Below are 18,485 nucleotides of genomic sequence, written 5' to 3'. Positions count from 1 at the left end.
CCTCCTCCCCCCATGCTGTGAATGGTTTTGGTGGAATGGGAGGGCCACCGTCAGTCCTGTCAGCCATCTCCCGGTTCTTGCTTCTCCTTTCTTTGACAACCCTCTTGAGTTCATGCCACCGCTTCATGATCTCCTTCTTGGATCGCGGGGTGGTCCCTACTGCATTGAACCTTTGAACTATCCTTTCCCACATTTGTGTCCTTGTGGCTAATGGTGTCTGTTGGACCAGGCTACCAAACAGTTGTGGTTCCACTCTGACTATCTCATTGACCATGACTGTCAACTCACTCTCTGTGAATTTGGGCATTTCATGTGCTGACATGGTGTGTGTTGTTTGAAGTGTTTGTGGGTGCAGGGATGTGTGTGGTGGGTGTAGTGTTTTTGTGTGAGGTGTGTTGTGTGCTGGGGGATTGTTGGTGCTGGTGTGATGGTGGTAGTGATGGTGGCAGTGGTGGTAGTAGTGGTGTGTGTGCTGTGTTCCTTTGCCTCTCCTGTCAGATCTGGTGTATGCCCTTCTCTTCTGGAGTGTTGCACAGGATTGTGGTCAGGAAAGGGGCTGGTTTTATACTCAGCTGTGTGGGTGTGTCCAAATGGGATTTTGCTGTCAGGTGTGTTGTGGGAGTTGTCCTGGGAATTGTATGTTTTTTCTTTGACATTTGTTTTTTTATTGGTATGTGTTTTGTGTATTTGGAGGGCATGGCTACTTTGATTTGTGCTAAGTTTGGCATTGTTGCGGTGTTTTGGCATTCTCCGCCATGTTTTTGCCGTGGCTATGCTGCGGCTCTTCCGCTGCCTCTCCCATTCGCTCCGGTGTGCTACCGCGGCAGTCGGAAACAGCGGATCATACCTCGGGACCATCGGGATATCCTAATTTCCCATGCGGTGTCTCCGCTTTGCTTGCGGCGGGTTGTAGCTTTTCTGCAGCGTTTCCGACTGCCGTGGTCAGTTTTTGGACGTCACCGCCCGCGTCGGGCGGTTTTGGTTTGCCCTCTAATGCTGCGGTTGGTCTTTTTTGCCGGTTGATCCTAATTTGACCGTCGGTTTATACGCGGTCCCGGCGGGCGGTTGTTTCCCACCTCCATGGCGGTCTGGGTGATTTTCCGCCCGCTATCCTAATGGGGCCCTTTGTTCACACTCTCCACATTGTTTCTCAATAAGCACCATTCCATAGCTTCTAAACCTTCGTTTTGAGGGATCGAGGTGTACAGAGCGGTAACGTCCACTGTACACAACCACCAGTCTCCTATGTTCTCGGAGTCCACCATTTCCAACATTTTCAAAAAAGCTGTGGTGTCTTTATTATAAGTCTCTCATTTTTGCACCAATGGTTGTAGGAGCCAATCAAGATATTTTCCAATGAGTTCTAATATGGAACCACATGCTGAGACTATTGGCCTGAATGGTGGTGTCTTCGCATTTTCATGCACCTTGGGGAGCATGTAGAATTGAGGACGATGAGGATATTTGAGCTCTAGATATTTATAGGTCTTCCTGTAATCCATTTGATTTGTAATGCATGATCTAGGATTTGCAAAATTGTCCTGAGCACAACTCCACATGTAATATAAAGAAGTCCAGTCTATCATCTTTTCTCACGGCGATTTTATTCTTGTGGTTTTGATAAAATCTTCTGCCAATCACAAACGACTTTCTTCACAACATCAATAGCCAACACATGTTTTAAAGCTTTTACTACAACGCCGGTTTGCTGGGCGAGGAGTACTCTCTGTCACCCTGGCAACTGATCATTGATACCATCAACCTCTTACTCAGATTGGAGGCATATTTGGAAACTAATGTTGAAATTAATATATCTTGCTAAGAAAATCTTCTTCCTGAAGTACGGTGTATGAGATAGCATACTATGTGAATGGATATTTGAATAGCCCTGAAGAAGTCAGAGATGCGGGGGCATCGCAACTGACGAAACACACTGTTGGCTTTAGATGTTGTGAAGAAAGTCGTTTGTGATTGCAAAAGATTTTATCAAAACCACAAGAATAAAATCGCCGTGAGAAAAGAAGATAGACTGGACTTCTTTATATTGTATGTGGAGTTGTGCTCAGGACAATTTTGCAAATCTTTATTACAGGACTGGGCATCTGGTCCGTATTCGGGGATAAAAGTGGCTGTCCCTGTCCTTGGAAGCACACTGTGATTGTCATCTTTATCTAATTTGGGGAATATAAGAATTTTCTTGTGTGCGGACAAAGCCTTGCCATTTGTCCATTTTTCACGATCTAGGATTTCTCTGAGTATTATTTAGATGGAATCCGTGGGAACTTGCTCCATTTTCATGTATGTTCCTTCATCATACAAATGATTTCTGACGTTATTTTCCTAAAACTCTGTGTCCATCACAACTAAAGCAACTCCTTTGTCTGCTTTTTGAAAAGTGAGGTCTTGGTTATCCATCAATCCTTGTAGAGTGCTCCATTCTTTTTTTGAAAAGTTAGAGTGAGCACCACAAGTAAAATTAATCTTGTTTATCTCTGTTTGAATCACTCTTTCAAACGCGTCAATAGTTTTGTGTGACACTGGAACACAAAATGTACTCTTAGCTCTGAATTTTTTGACTCCTTGAGATTCTCCAAAATCTGTGTTAGGTTGAACGATGCTGAAAAAATATTTTAATCTCAGAGATTGTAAAAACTTGAAAATGGCTGTTTCCTGTAAATTACTCTTGTATACTGGAGCAAACGATGTTCCTTTATTGAGCAATGTCAGCTGTGCACTAGTGAGTATTTTACTTGAAATATTGAACACTAGGTTATCATGGTCTTGCTCCTTGTGAACATTGCTGGCCGCCGGGCTTATGTTGGTTTGAGGTGCTTGCCACACTTACACATCATGATTTTGCCAGTTAACAAAATACAAAAGGTGGCTTTTTTATCCATAAGCCTGGCAGACAACAATGTAACGCAACTAGAAAAACAAGGAGGGGCCAAAGAAACAGAAGAAGTATGAGAAAAACGCATCACGAGGAGCAAGTGTGCAAGTCCAAGATAACCTAGTGTTGAACCCAAATAGATCATAGAAAATTAGCAGCAGATTCATTGTTCATTTTGAGTCGGAGTATTGTTTTGGAAACAAATGGGTCACTATGGTTACACAGGTGGAGCACTTTGATTGGTTTAGAGCATCACAGGAGGAGTATAGACGTCAGGCTATGAGAGTCTGCGCCGCTCCTGCATCACGTGCTGAGTGAGTGCGGGCTGGCGTGTGTTTACCAATGGGTAGTATCACAGTGATTGGGTTAGAGAATCACGTGAAGAGTATGGATGCCGGGACTGCGCTCCCACATTGGGTGCAGAGTGAGTGCTCGATGATGTGTGATGATTGGTGGACACTAGATTTTTAAATAATGTACATGGAAGCACTGCGTATACGCAAGGTTGGACCCACAGTAGAATGAATGATGGCAACGCTTTGAAGTAAGTGAGGAGAGGAACACTACAGGAGAAACAAGGGCGGTTTAAGAGGTGAAGGTCCTTTTCAAGGTCATAGCACGGTAATGATGGGTGAAGGAGGTTTTATTACGGCAGGGACGCGTTGACTTTTCAGAATCATTAACAGCTAGCGCATAACCACAGACTTGGCGTTCATTCATAACGAGCACTTAATAGTTGAGGGCATATCCACCGTAGAATCTCTAGCGTGAGTGTTTTGAGAATATTGGCCATGTGAAACTTCCTTGTTTTAACGTTCATATGAACTTGTTACCCCTTCAGGATTGTGATGAGTTTTTTATGTTCATTTCCACGCTTCATTCATACCTGAGATGAAGATTTTCAGGAGTTATAGACTATTAATGTTTTTGTGAAAATTCAGAATTAAGTTGAACGGACAATGATATATCATAGCTTGATCTGGTGCTCTTGTATTTTTTTTCTTTAGACCCCTGAAGAAGGGTCCGTGACTGACCCGAAATGCATTGGGTTTAACAATAGCATTGCGTCACTACAGAATTATGGAATAATTTAAAAAATAATTATAAGATTGCAGATGAATGAATAAATCGATTAAGTAATCAACAAGCGACAAGTATCAGCATTTTGTGTTCTTTCAAGGTGAAATTGAGATAAGAAACACACAGTTTCATTGATGGTGCACACATTCAAGGGATTGGTTTGCCTGGCCCATTTAATATTGCATTATTCAAGGGCACTCTCAGACATAGTGCACCGGATGGAGTAGCACACAACGAAGGAGTGAAGTTTGGTATGATTAAAGAAAACAGAGTACACTGCAAAACAAAACTGTAATTATACTACTTGGGGGGTAACACTCACAGCAGGCAGAGACTAGGTGCACGGTTCAAGGTGGTTCGAGCCTTTTCTATCCCTTAGACACATGGACTATGAAAATGACCTATTGGTAGTAGATATTGAATCACTACTACCAAAACAAAAATAATATTTGTACTCCTTCTGAACCTACTCTAAGATCACTGCATTGGCTTTCTTTCTGTAAACAAGCCATTTTCAAATTATGACACACAGATCCCCATCAGGAAAAAGCCATGAATATCTCCAAAATAAACTCCTTCTCTATCTTCCCACCAGAAATCTGCGCTCTAAGAATAAACTCTTGCTCCACCCACAACATAGCCAATCAACCAAACATGGTGGCCTATCCTATTCCCATCTTGGCCCACATAATTGGAACAAACTTCCTCTAGACATCCATGAGTGTTCTGATTGTGCTCCTTTCAAAACACTTCTCAATACACAGCTTTTCTAACCGATCCTTTCTTCCTTCTTTTACTGGGTCTGTGTTCCAGCGCTGAGATACCCCTTCAGAGGTGACTCGCTGTGTTATATAAAGTTTCAGTAACATAATATAAAATAACTGAGGCTCTTATCAGGACAACATCTAACTAGCCCTTGAAGTCATTATGGTGATATTGTATTCCAGATGAGTGTCCAGTCCTTCTCACCCAGGCAATAGTAGCAGGGCAGCTGAGTAGCAGTCCTTTTTGCAGCAGAGTAGAGTCCTCTTATGAGTGTTAGTGACTCCTTTTAAGTGGGAAAAGTTTCTAGAGATTTCTCTTTAAAGTGTTTGAGTCTCCTGCCTCATTTGCCTGACTGCTGGGAGTGTGAAGAACTTTGCATGACAACAAGGCACAGTGTATTGAATGGCACATGAGGTTGCACCCAGCTCTGCCCCCTCATCCTGGTGGTGACAGCCCATCCAGGCACACTTAATCCCTATATTGTATTGCTGTCTAGGAGAAATATACAAATTCCAACAGTCAACTACAGGCTTCAGGCACCAAATGGTTAGAGCAGAAGAATACCAACATTCTAAATGTTGCATTTTCAAAATTATGATTTAAAATCCAACTTTACCATTAAAGAGGATTTTAAAATATAATTTCTCAGACACCAAATATGACTTACTTTCCTACATGTCTACAATCAAATGTACGCACTTAATAAATCTAATAAGGCAACCCAATCATATCCTATGGGAAAGGTAGGCCCTGCAGAAGTGAATAACATATTTAGCAGTTTTTTAATACCAGGAAATGTAAAAATTAAAAGTACATGCCCAGCTTTTTAATGACAATGCACCTGGTTCTATGGCCTACATAGCTTAGGGCTTCACAAAGGGGTTCTTTTGCCAAGTTGAAAGGGCAGTATAAAACTGCCAGCAGGCTGCAATGGCAGGCCTGAGACATGTTTTAAGAGGAGACCTAAGAGGTTGGCGCAATCAGTGCTGCAGGGCCACTAGTATAAATTAATGTACCCACCCTGGGTTTAGGATGCATCACTTTACTAGGGGTAAATTAAGTATGTCAAGCAGGTATAATGCCATTCAACAATGCTTTAGTAAGTGAGCATAAGCAACAAAGGCAGAAAATAGGATTTTGAAGGCAAAAGGTTTGGGGAAGACCACTCTAAGGCTGCCAGGTCAAATATATTACCCAACTGAAAATAAAGAGAGTTGTGTATACTCCTCGAAGTTCTCAACAAAAATGTGGCAGGCCCTGGATAGACATTCAGCATTTGCGTGGTCTCATCCAGGTCAATCATCCACCATAAAGTCCATTCCCTGTTGTGAGATAAACCACTCTCTCCCCTCATCTGCATTAAAAATCCGAGGAGCCTGCGTCTGTCTGAACTCATAAGTGAGTCCCAAACAGGCACAGGTCATTGCACAGACCACAGCAAACACTTCTCTCTCGGCTGCAGGCTGGTGTAGGCCCTCTTCATTGTGCTGTGATAACACTGCCCTTTGCCAAGATCTGAGGCATTAGTTTGTATAATGATTCCTGGGAAAAGACAGGGGCCTTGTGTACAGGGGCTGGACACCTGACCTGCTCGAGGGTGTCAAAGGCTTTCCGATAGTCTCCACAATTAGTGCACAATGAAAACATTGATGATGCTGTAATGGCCGCTGAGGACACAATCTCATCAGCCTTGAACACAGGAGCACCTTTGTTAAGGGTAAAGGTGAGGCCTAGAGACTCACCCTTTGAAAGCTGTGAGAATGTCTAGTAGGAACGCCGAGCGTAGAAGGAGAAAAACTAAGACCATCGAAGATCATCAAAAATACAAGCCGATTCATCAAGGCTACTTAGATAGCATTAGACATATCAAAAAGCTGTATTTCATTGACAGGATGAATAAAGCCGCTGACTCCAATAAGGGACTTTATAAAATACTAAAGGAGTTTACAACTCCTGCCTCTACCTACAACACCAATATTCCTTGTAGCTGCCCCAAAACTGTGGAATACTGTCCCACTTGCAATCAAAACGAGTACCTCCCTCTGGATGTTTCGCAAACAGCTTAAGACCTGGCTGTTTAAACAGTGAAACTTCAGTCCCCTTGATGGTTATACACTGCAGAAACTTCAGCGCCGAGATGCCCTAGGGCCTTTGTTCGCGCTATATAAATGTTTTAATAAATAAATAAATAAATAAATATATCATCACAAGAATGGTATGCTGTCAACATTTTTTGACTTAAAAGATCAAATCTATCCATAGATCCTTTTCAGTCTACGATCCAAAAATCAATCGTGATAAAAATTCAACCACTAACCTGGATCTCACTATCCCCTTTTACAAGAATTCACCATGTTTACCTCAGATAAAGTCTCAATCGCTCTGGTAAAGATCAAATCAGGTTCTCCAGTTGATCCCTTCTCACCTCGCTTCCTTCCAACTATTGCCCCTGTGCTTATAGGTAAGATTACTGACCTATTCAATATGTCCCTAGCCCAAGCAAAGATCCCAGTTGGATGGAGAGCAGCACAGGTCAGGCCCGCCCTGAAAAAACTCTCTGCTGATTTAAAGGAACCCAGCATTTATCGGCCTATCTAGTTGCTCCCATATTTCGGAAAGGTACTTGAATCTTTGATAAATAAACGGCTTACCATCCCATTTGGAGAGTCATGAAGTCCTTGATCCATCACCGTCAGGGTTCAGGGCATCACACAGTACAGAAACATCTTTGCCGGAGGTGGTAGACAACATTAGACTTATCGTAGGCAATGGGCAGTCAGCCATGCTCGTCTTGGTGGATTTGTTGGCCGCCTTTGACACCATTTCCCATGACATCTTAGAACAGCCGCTATGGGAGGTGGGTGTCAGGGGCAAGGCCCGCAACTGGTTCAGAAATTATTTAATGGACTGAACAACCACTTTACAAGTTGGCACCCGGGCCTGGTGCAGTCAGTTGGTAAGCATAGGAGTCCCTCAGGGTTCCATCCTAAGTCCTATGCTTCTTAATCTATATGGGACACCTCTGGCCAGGGTAATCAGGTCCTACCGATTTCAAGTGTTGTCATACACTGATGAAATGTAGCGACTGATTACCCTTGCTCCTGACCCCTTCGACACAAAGGTTTATTTTAAAGACTGCATGACCCATATTGAACATTAGCTGCATACTAATCAATTACAGCTAAACTGGAGTAAGACAGAGGTCATCCTCTTTGGTAACTGGTCCTAGGATGCTTGTTTCCGGTCCAGGGAGGACCTGGCTTGGCAGTTCAGGCTGGACTGTTCCCATGAAGCACAGGGTCAAGACTGATTTGCATATGGCTGTGTCTAAAATGGGATGGCACAGTAAGCAAAAGAATGATGGATTTTACCCAGATCTCTTGACTTGAGGTGAAAGTTTTGATTTGTTTGGCATTCCATCCATCAATTGTGTGTCTTTTGCATCCTTTTTGGTAAGGCAGATGAACACTGACCCAGTGATTGGTGGCTATAGAAATTGAGCCCGTGTCCATTGCCCAAATCTGTGATACAAAATCCTGGAGTTATCATTGACAATCAGCTGTCTGTGAAAAGCCATATTAGTTACATAATCAGCATTTGGTATGGCATTTTGCTCAAATTACGCAAACTTTTTCAATGGATTCCTATTGAATCCAGGAAACCGCTGGTCCATGGACTTATCATGAGCCATATTGACTATGGCAATGCCCTGTTAGCCTATATAAATGAGGAGCACTGCTCCAGGTTTCAAGTCTTGCAGAACACAGCAGCTAGACCAGTGTTAAACTTTCCTGTAAGAGCTCCATTAGTGGCTAGTTTAAAGATCCTCCATTGGCTCCTGATAAAAAAGGCGCTGTCACTTTAAAATCTTTTATCTGTTCATCGGAGTATGTATAGAAACCGGCCAAGTTACTTGGCATAAACCAAGTACAACACTTAGGGCCAGATGTAGGTAGAACATATTTACCGATTCTTAATTACCGAATTTTACCGATTCTGTAATTAAGAATCGGTAAATAAGAAGGGGGGGTATGTAGGAACATCCAGATGTTCCATTTACAGAATCAGTAAATATCTGTATTTACCGATTCGGTAAATACCGACCGGTAATGCTCCATTCATTCCTGTGGGCTTTGAAGCCCATAGGAATGAATGGGGCATTACCGGTCGGTATTTACCGAATCAGTAAATACCGATTTTGACAAGGGTGCAGGGGGTGTCACTCTGACACCCTCTAGCACCCCCAAAAAAGGTTTGGGGGCCATGTGGCAGGCATACCTGCCCTAAGGGCAGGTCTGCCGGTCATATGGCACAGTTGTGCATGCACACATGTGCATGCACACCTGAATCGGTATTTTACCATCAAATTGAATTTGATGGTAAAATACCGAATTTGTAGGGCTTGTGGGACTCAGAAGAGTCCCACCTACATCTCAATTTTACCGATTCTGTAAAAATACCGGTCGGTAAATTTACCGACTGGTATATTTACCGACTCGGTAAAATTACCGAAATGCCCTGTTGCAATCCCCCTACATGTCGAAAGCCAAATACCGGTCGGTAACGGCCGAATTCGGCCGTTACCGACCGGTATTTGGCTACCTACATCTGGCCCTTAGTTCCAGTTCTAAATGTCTTCTCGCCCCTCGTAGAATCCGCAGTGCTAGAAGCTGCGGCTGATCTTTCTCCTTTCTTGCACCTGCATTTTGGAACAAACTGCCATTCATCTCCTTTCCATCACAGAACCACAAGCATTTTCAAAAAACTCTAAAAACCACGCTATTTGACCAACCATGACTTTCAGTCTCCACGGAGCTTCCGCTAGCACCTTGAGACCCTATGGTGATAAATGCACTTAATACGTTCCTCTGACTTGAATTGGCTTGACCACCTTCTTGGACAGCTTCTTGAAAGTCATCTTAACAAATCTTCTGTAATATCCAGTCAGGCCTAGGTAGGACCTCACTTCTGTTTGTGTTTTGAGGGAGCTACGAGGCCAGGATAGTCTCCATTTTGGCCTGAAGAGGTTGCACCTTACCCCTGCAGACACGTCCCAAGTACACAACACAACCTAAAACTATCTTGAAATTACCACCTTTGATAGTCAGGCCTTCCTGTTGCAGAGCCTGAAGTACTTCATGGAAGTGAAACAGGTGATGCTCCCAGCTGCTGTTGTAGACAGCTATATCATCTAGAAATGGAGCTCTGAAGGCCTCTATCCCAGCTAAGACCTTGATCACAAACCTCTGGAAGCATTTTTCAATCCAAAGATGAATCAGCCTAAACTGAAAGTAGCCCTCAGGGGTACAGAATGCTGACCTCTCTATTACCCCCTCAGTTAGGGCTATTGCCAGTACTGTGAATTGAGGTCACAGATACTCATGAATTTGACAGCCCCTCACCCTTCTATGAGCTCATCAGAGCTGCGGATGGGGTGTGCATCAGTCTTGGTGACTGAGTTCAGCCCCCTGTATTCCACATTAAATCTGAGTTCTATTGTCATACCCAATAGGGTGACCTTGGAACCAGCACAATTGGGAGGGATCAGGGACTACTGAAGTGGTCGATCACTCTCAAATGCAACATATTGGGGACTTCCTCTTTAATGCCAACCTTTACTTTGTCAGACAGATTCTATAGTTTATTCTTGGCAGGCTTCACTGTCCTAGTATCGATATCATTAGTACACAAGTGTGTAAGTCCAGGAATGATGGACAAAAGAGAGGCAAACTGCCCCATGAACTGGCGACGGTCCATGAGTTGTTCTGGGTCAGGGTAAAAGAGATCCTGACACCTTCCACTGATCCATCATTTTCTTTAGATGACAGGGGGTCAGGGAGAGGTTCACTCTACTCCTCCACTCCATAATGTGTCATCATGGTGACCTCAGATGTCTTATATTTGAGTTTGAGACAATTGATGAGGAGGTCTATTGAGGGGTTTCTGAAGATCTTGAGATCTACCTTGTAGGTGCCTTCCCCTTCCTCTCAGTCACCTCATAGGGCCCCGTCCAACAGCCTTGGAGGGCCCTGGGTTCAACTGGCTCCAACACCTACTCCTTCTCGACCAGGGTGGACTTCTGGTCATACCATTGTTTTATGACTTCTCGGCTAGATTTATAGTTCACAGATGCCTTCTTCCAGAATTTGGCCTTTTGGTGTTAAATGGATCACATGTAACGTTAATTGTTATGTTATGTTAATTAAAATTTATAAAGCGCACATACGCCCAAAAGCTTCTTGGCGCTGAGGAGAGATAAAAAAACATAACAAAAGGAAATACCAGCAAGAGTCATTATTTCAAATAGGCCTGTGCAAAAAGGTAGGTCTTAAATGTCTTTCTAAAAGCAAGGAGGTCCTTGCTCTGTCTAAGGGTCAAAGGTAGAGAATTCCACAAGGAGGCTGCTAAAAAGTGAAAACAGCTGCCTCCCTGTCGCTTTTTCTTGAACCGGGGTACCTCAAGTAGATCTTTGTGGGCTGATCTCAAGCTACGTGAGGGGATGTATCTCCCTATCAATTGCCTGATAAACTGGGGGCCCTTGCCTTGCAAAGCCTTACTGGTGGGTGCTTCTTGGGTAACTCCCCTAACAAGGAGGAACTAAAATGGGTTAAACCCAAACCCGTTCCGTGACACCTCCTTGTAGGCAAGAGCAGGCATGGTAATAGGGTGCCCACTTCTGCCTCATGGGCTCAGGCAGTCCCTTAACCATACCTTTCAGGGTTGTGTTAAATCTTTCAACATGCACATTGGTCTGATGATACTAGTGTGTAGAGAACTTGTATGTTACCCCACTCTCCTACCACAATGACTTCATGTACACAGGCATGCAGTTGATGCCCCTGTCAACACCCCTTCCTTGGGGAACCCCACTCTGGGTAAACATTCCCATCAGGGCCCTAGACACTGGAAGTGCAGTCCTGGGAGGGATGGCCTCTGATTATCTACCAAAACACGATAACCATGTAGCCGAGGCATTTTTCATCCAATGCTACCACAATGTCTATGTTCACTCTTTTAATAGGGGTGCCAATAACATATTAATGATTCAAAGGTGCAGTTTTCCCACTGGCCTGGTATGTGAGGCATGTCATGCAGAATGTATCTGAGGATATAGTCATCCTTGGCCAATAGAAATAGAATACAAGTCTGGCAAAGGTCTTGTCCTGTCCCAGATGTCGGGCCAGGGGTATCTCTTGAGCCAGCCCCAGGAGAAAGTCTCTGTAGAATTGGGGGTCCACCACCTACCATGTTGGCTGATGTACGGGTGCTTTAGGCACATTATAAAGAAGGTCTTTCTTCCAATAAATGAGTTGATTATCAAAGGTGTCACCAGCTACCTAGTATTCTGCTTGCATCCCAATGCTGTCTAGGACTGGACACTTCTTCTGTGCATGCAGAGCACCTCCTTGGTGGGACCACCTTCCACGTTCCATCCAGACAGGTACCCTAGGGAGGCAATGTTGTCCCTGGTAGGTCTAAGTTTTTTTTTTCTGCACCCTATCCACCTGTTCGGCTGGGTTTTCAGGGTCTGGTTTCTAATGCCCCCTGCCTTTACCTTTCTAGGCAGTTGTCTGGATCATTTTTGCAGGCTTCAGGCCTCTTTGTTTCCCATCCTGGGCAGCCATGGACTGTGTGGCCATGCGGCACCACTCAGGTAACCACAACATTTGCAACTGTGACCTGAGCTCCACTTACTTCAATGCAGTGTGCTCCAGGTCATTCCCTAACAAATCATTCACAGGCATGGCAGGGCTCATAGCTGCCTTAAGAGACCCTGAGACCCGCGCATTCAAAGGGAACCAGAGGGTAGTGGCTCTTGTGGTTGTCTGACACTACAACCTAATAGAATATATTGGGGATCACCTGCTCTGAGGACCCTCAATGACACCTGACAGTAATCATACTTGTTCTTGTGTCCCTCAGACCCTCCACTCTCTGCCCATTGATAATGAAGCACTACTTGTACTAGGAAGAATTAGAAGGTATACAGGCTTTAGGTGGCATCTCTATGTCACCCAGGGTCAGTAGGGTAACCGTGGGTATCTCTCTCCAAGTTGTGTCTTTCTCAAGCGCTACACCGACCATTCATTGGGGGTGGTACCCTCTTAGGGCACTTGGCATCCCCCTTGACATACTCAAGCTGGTAACACTCAAAGCACTTGAGGACACATTTACAGTTTCCTGCTCAATTAACTATTTTTTTCTGGTCAGATTAGGGCTAAGTCCCTCTCCCCTGTGAATTATTTTGGTGGTCTTGTTTTTATCTCCCCCTTCTTTTTTTTGCTGGTGAGTACCTTGACCACCATTTTGGTAGTTCTCCCAGACACTTTTTTGGACACTCTGGTACTTACCCAAATGTCTGCCGTCAGCAAGCTTCCTGGGGTCAGTAAGCTTATTACTCATTAGGTGCAAGCACAGCTCTGTAAAATAAGCATTGAGCATGTGCTCCCTCAAGTTGTACAGTCAACACATTCATCAACTTTGTTGTCCCTTACCAAGCCATTCACTTTCCTTGCTGGACTAGTGTAAGATGTCCACCCAACTGGTTTGGCAGGTTGTGGCTTTCCCTGAATATATGATCATTCCTCTAAGGCGGCGGTACTCGAAGTACGGCCCACGGGCCATTTGCGGCCTGCCAGGCCATTCCATGCGGCCCCCGTGGAAATCAGCAGGCACATAAATTGCATAATTTCTGCCCATTGTTGTTACTCGGGACAGCATTTGCCCGGAAAAGCATAAAAGAGGAATGCGATGACTAACAGTGTCTCGCAGGCTCACCCCTAGCCCCACCCTGCCTTCACCTCCGTCTCTGGCTTCACTTGCTCGCCCTGCTACTGAGAACCTTGGCTGTGCTATGACTAAAACAGAGCTGTCTCTGTAGTTAAATTTATGTTTTGAAGGCCCCTGGTTAGGGTTTCCGCCGAGCCCGGACTTTCCTTCCTCATGGTCTCAGAACAGACACGTGGTGTTAGCAGAATAAATCAAATAAGGATCCAGCAACGTCTTCACATGGATCCGTGGGCTGCGCCTAGCCGTTTGTTTCATGCATGGGTTTACTTTAGGTAAATGGGATGCTACAGGCTCTCGGGTCACAACTGTGGTGCTACGGAAAGTTTACAGGTAAAATTGGGGGAGATGCAGTTTATACACAGTTATATGCCTCGGAAGCAGCCCAGAAGAATAATTGTGTACAAATCCCATCTTCCCCAATTCATTAAATTGTATGATTCTGAGTGAAACATTTATGTGCCTGTGTTGTGGAAAATATTTCTAACGTTTTTTACAGGCAATTCAGCTTGCTTTGTGCATTTCTTTAGAAAGTATGTAACTTTTTAGTCATCCAACACTACCGTTCTGAGTCGTTGCACGGAAGCAGCATCAGGTCTTTTATGCTGCAGAACTGAACAGCAGTTATTGGTTGTGGCACACATTAGGTAGAGTCAGAGCTGAGGGGATAGGGGCACAGTGTGTACATAGAGATGAATGGGCAGAGGCAGAATAAGACGGCAGAGGTAAAGGGAAGGGACAGAGAAAGGAAAAACAGAGGTACTGGCAGACTATGTATGAGTAAAGCACATAAGCAGAATGAGGAGCGCAGTGAGGAGGTATAGAAAGGTGAGGGGTCAATAACAGAGAGCAAGGGAGTAGGAGCAATGTCAAATATGAGCGCAGAGTAATGATATTGCAGGTTATGAGGAGTGTGAGGGGGCAGGAGCAGAGTAAGGAGAGGACGAGTGGGCTGCTTTACATGAAAGGGTTATGTTGTCAAGGATATGGGCAAGGAAATAGTGAGGGGTACCTCACAGTAATGGAAGCCTCATTAACAAGTAAATGGTCTTTTAAAGACCTGTGAAGTACTCGGGTGCGGCTATGTTTGTGCCCGGGAAGCTGGGGTAAGGTGACAGAGGGTGACCGACAGAGGGTGACCGACAGAGAGAGACAGAGGGAGGGAGACAGAGGGAGGGAGACAGAGACAGACAGAGAGAGACAGAGAAAGAGAGAGGGAGACAGAGGGAGGGAGACAGAGGGAGGCAGAGAGTGAGACAGAGGGCGAAAGACAGAGGGAGACAGACAGAGGGCGGGAGACAGACAGAGGGAGGGAGGCAGAGGGAGGAGACAGTGGGAGGGAGACAGGGAGGGAGACAGGGGGAGGGAGAAAGAGAATGGAACACAGAGACAGACAGAGGGAGACAAAGAAAGGGAGACCGTGAGAGAGAGAGACATAGAGGGAGACAGACAGAGTGAGTGAGACAGAGGGAGACAGAGAGAGACAGAGGGAGAGAGACAGGGACAGACAGGGACAGACAGACAGATAGAGGCAGAGACTGAGAGACAGCGAGGCAGAGAGAGAGACGGAGAGGGAGCGGGAGACGGAGGGAGACAGAGGGAGCGAGATGGAGAGGGAGAGAGAGGGAGGGAGAGGGAGGAAGACAGAGGGAGGCAGAGGGAGACAGTGGGAGGGATTCGGGGAGACAGAGGCAGACAGACAGAGGAAGGGAGACAGAGAGAGAGGAAGAGAGAGGGAGACAGAGAGAGGGCAAAAGAGAGATAGGGAGGGAGACAGACAGAGCGAGGGAGGGCGAGATAGGGAGAGGGAGGGAGACAGAGAGAGAGAGAAAGAAGTGTGTATGCCAAGTCTGGTGGCTCAGTGGACGAAGACATCCGCTGCAGGGGCCTGTGTTCAACCTCTTGGTCACAGTTTTTTGTTCTAGCCCTGCCCCCTTCCCCCACCAACCCCGCCCCACCGGTGCAGCCCTCGGCCACAAACCACACTGTAAATTTGGCCCAGAGAGAAAGTTTGTGAGTACCCATGCTCTAAGGGGTCAATGCAAACTGAATGATAAGGATGGCCTCCTGGGGATATGCTTAGTCTGGTCACCCATCTCAAGTGTAAGAAGTGTGGCCCTCCCTCGTAGGCATGGGTTTCCATAGGTTAGCCCCCAATACTTCTCATGGACCTTTGAATTCTCAGGGTTACAGCAGAAACCCATTTGTCACTCTTCCCCTACCATATAACTGCCCCCCAGGTTTTGTGATAGGCAGACTCTTACCTCTCCGTTGACCACTGTATATATGCTGACAATATTGTTGATTGAGTTTGCTTACTTCTCTCTGATGTCCAATTCACTTAGTCTTCAATAATGAGCAAGCCTCTTATCTTCCAGTGCTAGTTTTTCCTCCAATTTAAGTGTGGCCATTTGTAGCCTGAACTCCCTCTTAACCATCCTGTTTGCCACTCACAGAGCACGTTTAAAAAGCCCTCAGAAATATTGGGGTCATCTGTGTTGGGCCCATATGTGTTCATATGTGTTCACTGCAGTGATGGGCACCCCATGAAGCTTATTGTGGACTATGGCGTACCTCCCACTATCATCTATTGCTGAGATGATCACAGTGAAGGGAGTACATTTTTTGATAAGTGTAACCACAACCCGTGCATCTGATGAATACGAAGCGCCCAAGTACAATACCCTGCCCAATGTGAACCCACCCTAACCTCAGTGTGTTTAGTCAGGTGGTTTTCATGAAGAAAAGCTACCTTGGTATGGTGTCTATCGAGTTGGGCAACTCAGCCCATGCACATTCCATGTTACACATGAAATTGACACACTAAATATCTTTGCTACCACAGCCATCTACTGTAAACAGGGACAAAGGAGGCAATGAGATTCAACCATGTACACAACAGGAGATTCCATGACGACAACAAGCCATATAAAACAGTTCCACAAATCCCCCAAACCCCAGCCCCAATGCACCCACAGCAGCATCCCAAACATGCTGAAGTCAATTTACCTCAGAACCCACCCCCCAAACCTAAGAAACGTGCTTGAGGTAAAGAAAAATGGAAATTCCACATTGGAAGGTTAGCAAGAGACCAAATAACCGCCTCAACGGAGGTAGCCAGGTGAAGCAAATCCCAATCCACCCCACCACTTACATGTATGGGTCTACAGCATGCTCATGTGAATTAGTATAGGCCCATGGTGTCAGCTTTCACGCATCATCAGTCTGAGTCCTCAGTTAACTGTGACCAATGAGCACTTTGACTTTCAAAGTTTTTTTTCAGGAACTCTTGCATCACTTTGGGTGATTTGCAGATTTTAGGTTGACCATCATATTCATCCTGCAGCCTGGCCAGGTACAACATTGCATATGTGATGTTCGCCTTCTGCAACTGTTTCTTGACCGTTTGATACTCTCTCCTTGCTACTTGCACTGTGGCTGTAAAGTCTGGGTAAAAGGCAACCTGGAAGCCCTGGTAGTTTCAATAAGCTTTTTCATGGGCCTGGTCGAGGATTGCGTCTTGATCTCGGTATTTTAGCAGTTTTGCTATTACCGGCCTGGGTGTGCCCCATGGTGGGGCCAGAGATCGACCACCAACATCGCTGAAAAGCCTTCCCTGCCAAACAGGTCAAAGAACATTTTCTCTACATACAGTTTCATCCTACCGGTGTTTGTGGTCTCTGGAATGGCAACAATCCGATTATTGTTGCACCAGGAGCGCACCTCCAGGTCTTCATTTTTAGCATGAATATGAATATTATTGAGGAGCTTTTCCATTTCAGTGCATTTTGCTTTTTGTGGCTTATACAACGTCTTCTGCACTAGATAGTCTCTGGATGTCAGGGCTCACGGGAGGTTTCTTCTTCGCAGCCCTGTTGTAGCCACCATATCTGCCCCCTTTCTACATGACACTGTTCTTAAGGCTCGCCATTCCTGGAGTTGGCGAGTGTGCTGGCGACGCTGGGCATCCAAGATGTCCGCCAGCACACTCAATGTCTAGCGGTCTAGTTGTTCACTCCTTGATTCAAGGCTCAGGTGAAGCGCGCACTAACATTCTGTGGCTCCCTTCACTGAGCATTTCCCCCTGAGAGGACCTACCTCAAGGAACGTCGTGAACAGGTAGTTAGCTGGAGTCTAATAGCGTCGGTCCTTATAGTCGGGCATCTAGTATCGAGGAGATAATAGGCTGGAGCAGTTGGGTTCACTTTCGGTGAGTTTGAGTTTGAGAGCATGCCTTAAAGAACAGCGTTCATAGGAATCTTATTGCGCATGAGTCCCTAAACCCGAAAACTGTGTGCATTATTAAAGGAAGTGTTATCTGTTTTTTCTCTATGCGCCTGTGTACAAAGAGTATTGTCAAGGAATGTGTTGGGGTTTATTTCTTTAGACACATGTGTGACAGAGCCCTTCACAGTGCGTGTTAACAAAGGAAAGTGTAATACATGAAAAAGATAGCGAGAGAGGTGTTCACGATTAATTCTCCGTCGAGCATGTGATTAAGTTGTCAGAATCAGTGCGCAGATTCTTGGATAGTGTTCTAAGATCAGCGGCTGCGCAATGTATTAGGGCAAGCTGTACCAAAGTAATTAGTTTATGTCGGAGACTCAATCTTTGCCAATCAAGACTAATTGGCAGAACGGTGAGATATAAATCACTTGGAGAGTATAGAATCTCATTGGTTAAACCGACAAAGAGATTAACTACTTAATTATTGTTAAAGCTCATTCCCTTTTGAATGATAACGTTTATTTGTCCTCATTATTTAAGTTCCTCACACTTCCACTCATTGACAAATAGAAGAAAGGACAGGACGTGAATAAAAGAAGTAAGTGAAGGTATACAGAATAACAGGGATAGAAAGAATATGAGTTTATGAATACTTACCTTGTTTATCTCTTGTGAAGTAGTTGCAAGAATTCAGTAAAAGTCCTGAGAAGTCCTGAGAATAAGAAAAAAAGAGCTT

The sequence above is a fragment of the Lissotriton helveticus genome, chromosome 4_2 (assembly GCF_964261635.1).
Source record: "Lissotriton helveticus chromosome 4_2, aLisHel1.1, whole genome shotgun sequence".
Taxonomy (NCBI): domain Eukaryota; kingdom Metazoa; phylum Chordata; class Amphibia; order Caudata; family Salamandridae; genus Lissotriton; species Lissotriton helveticus.
Note: the sequence above shows the minus strand (reverse complement) of the source record.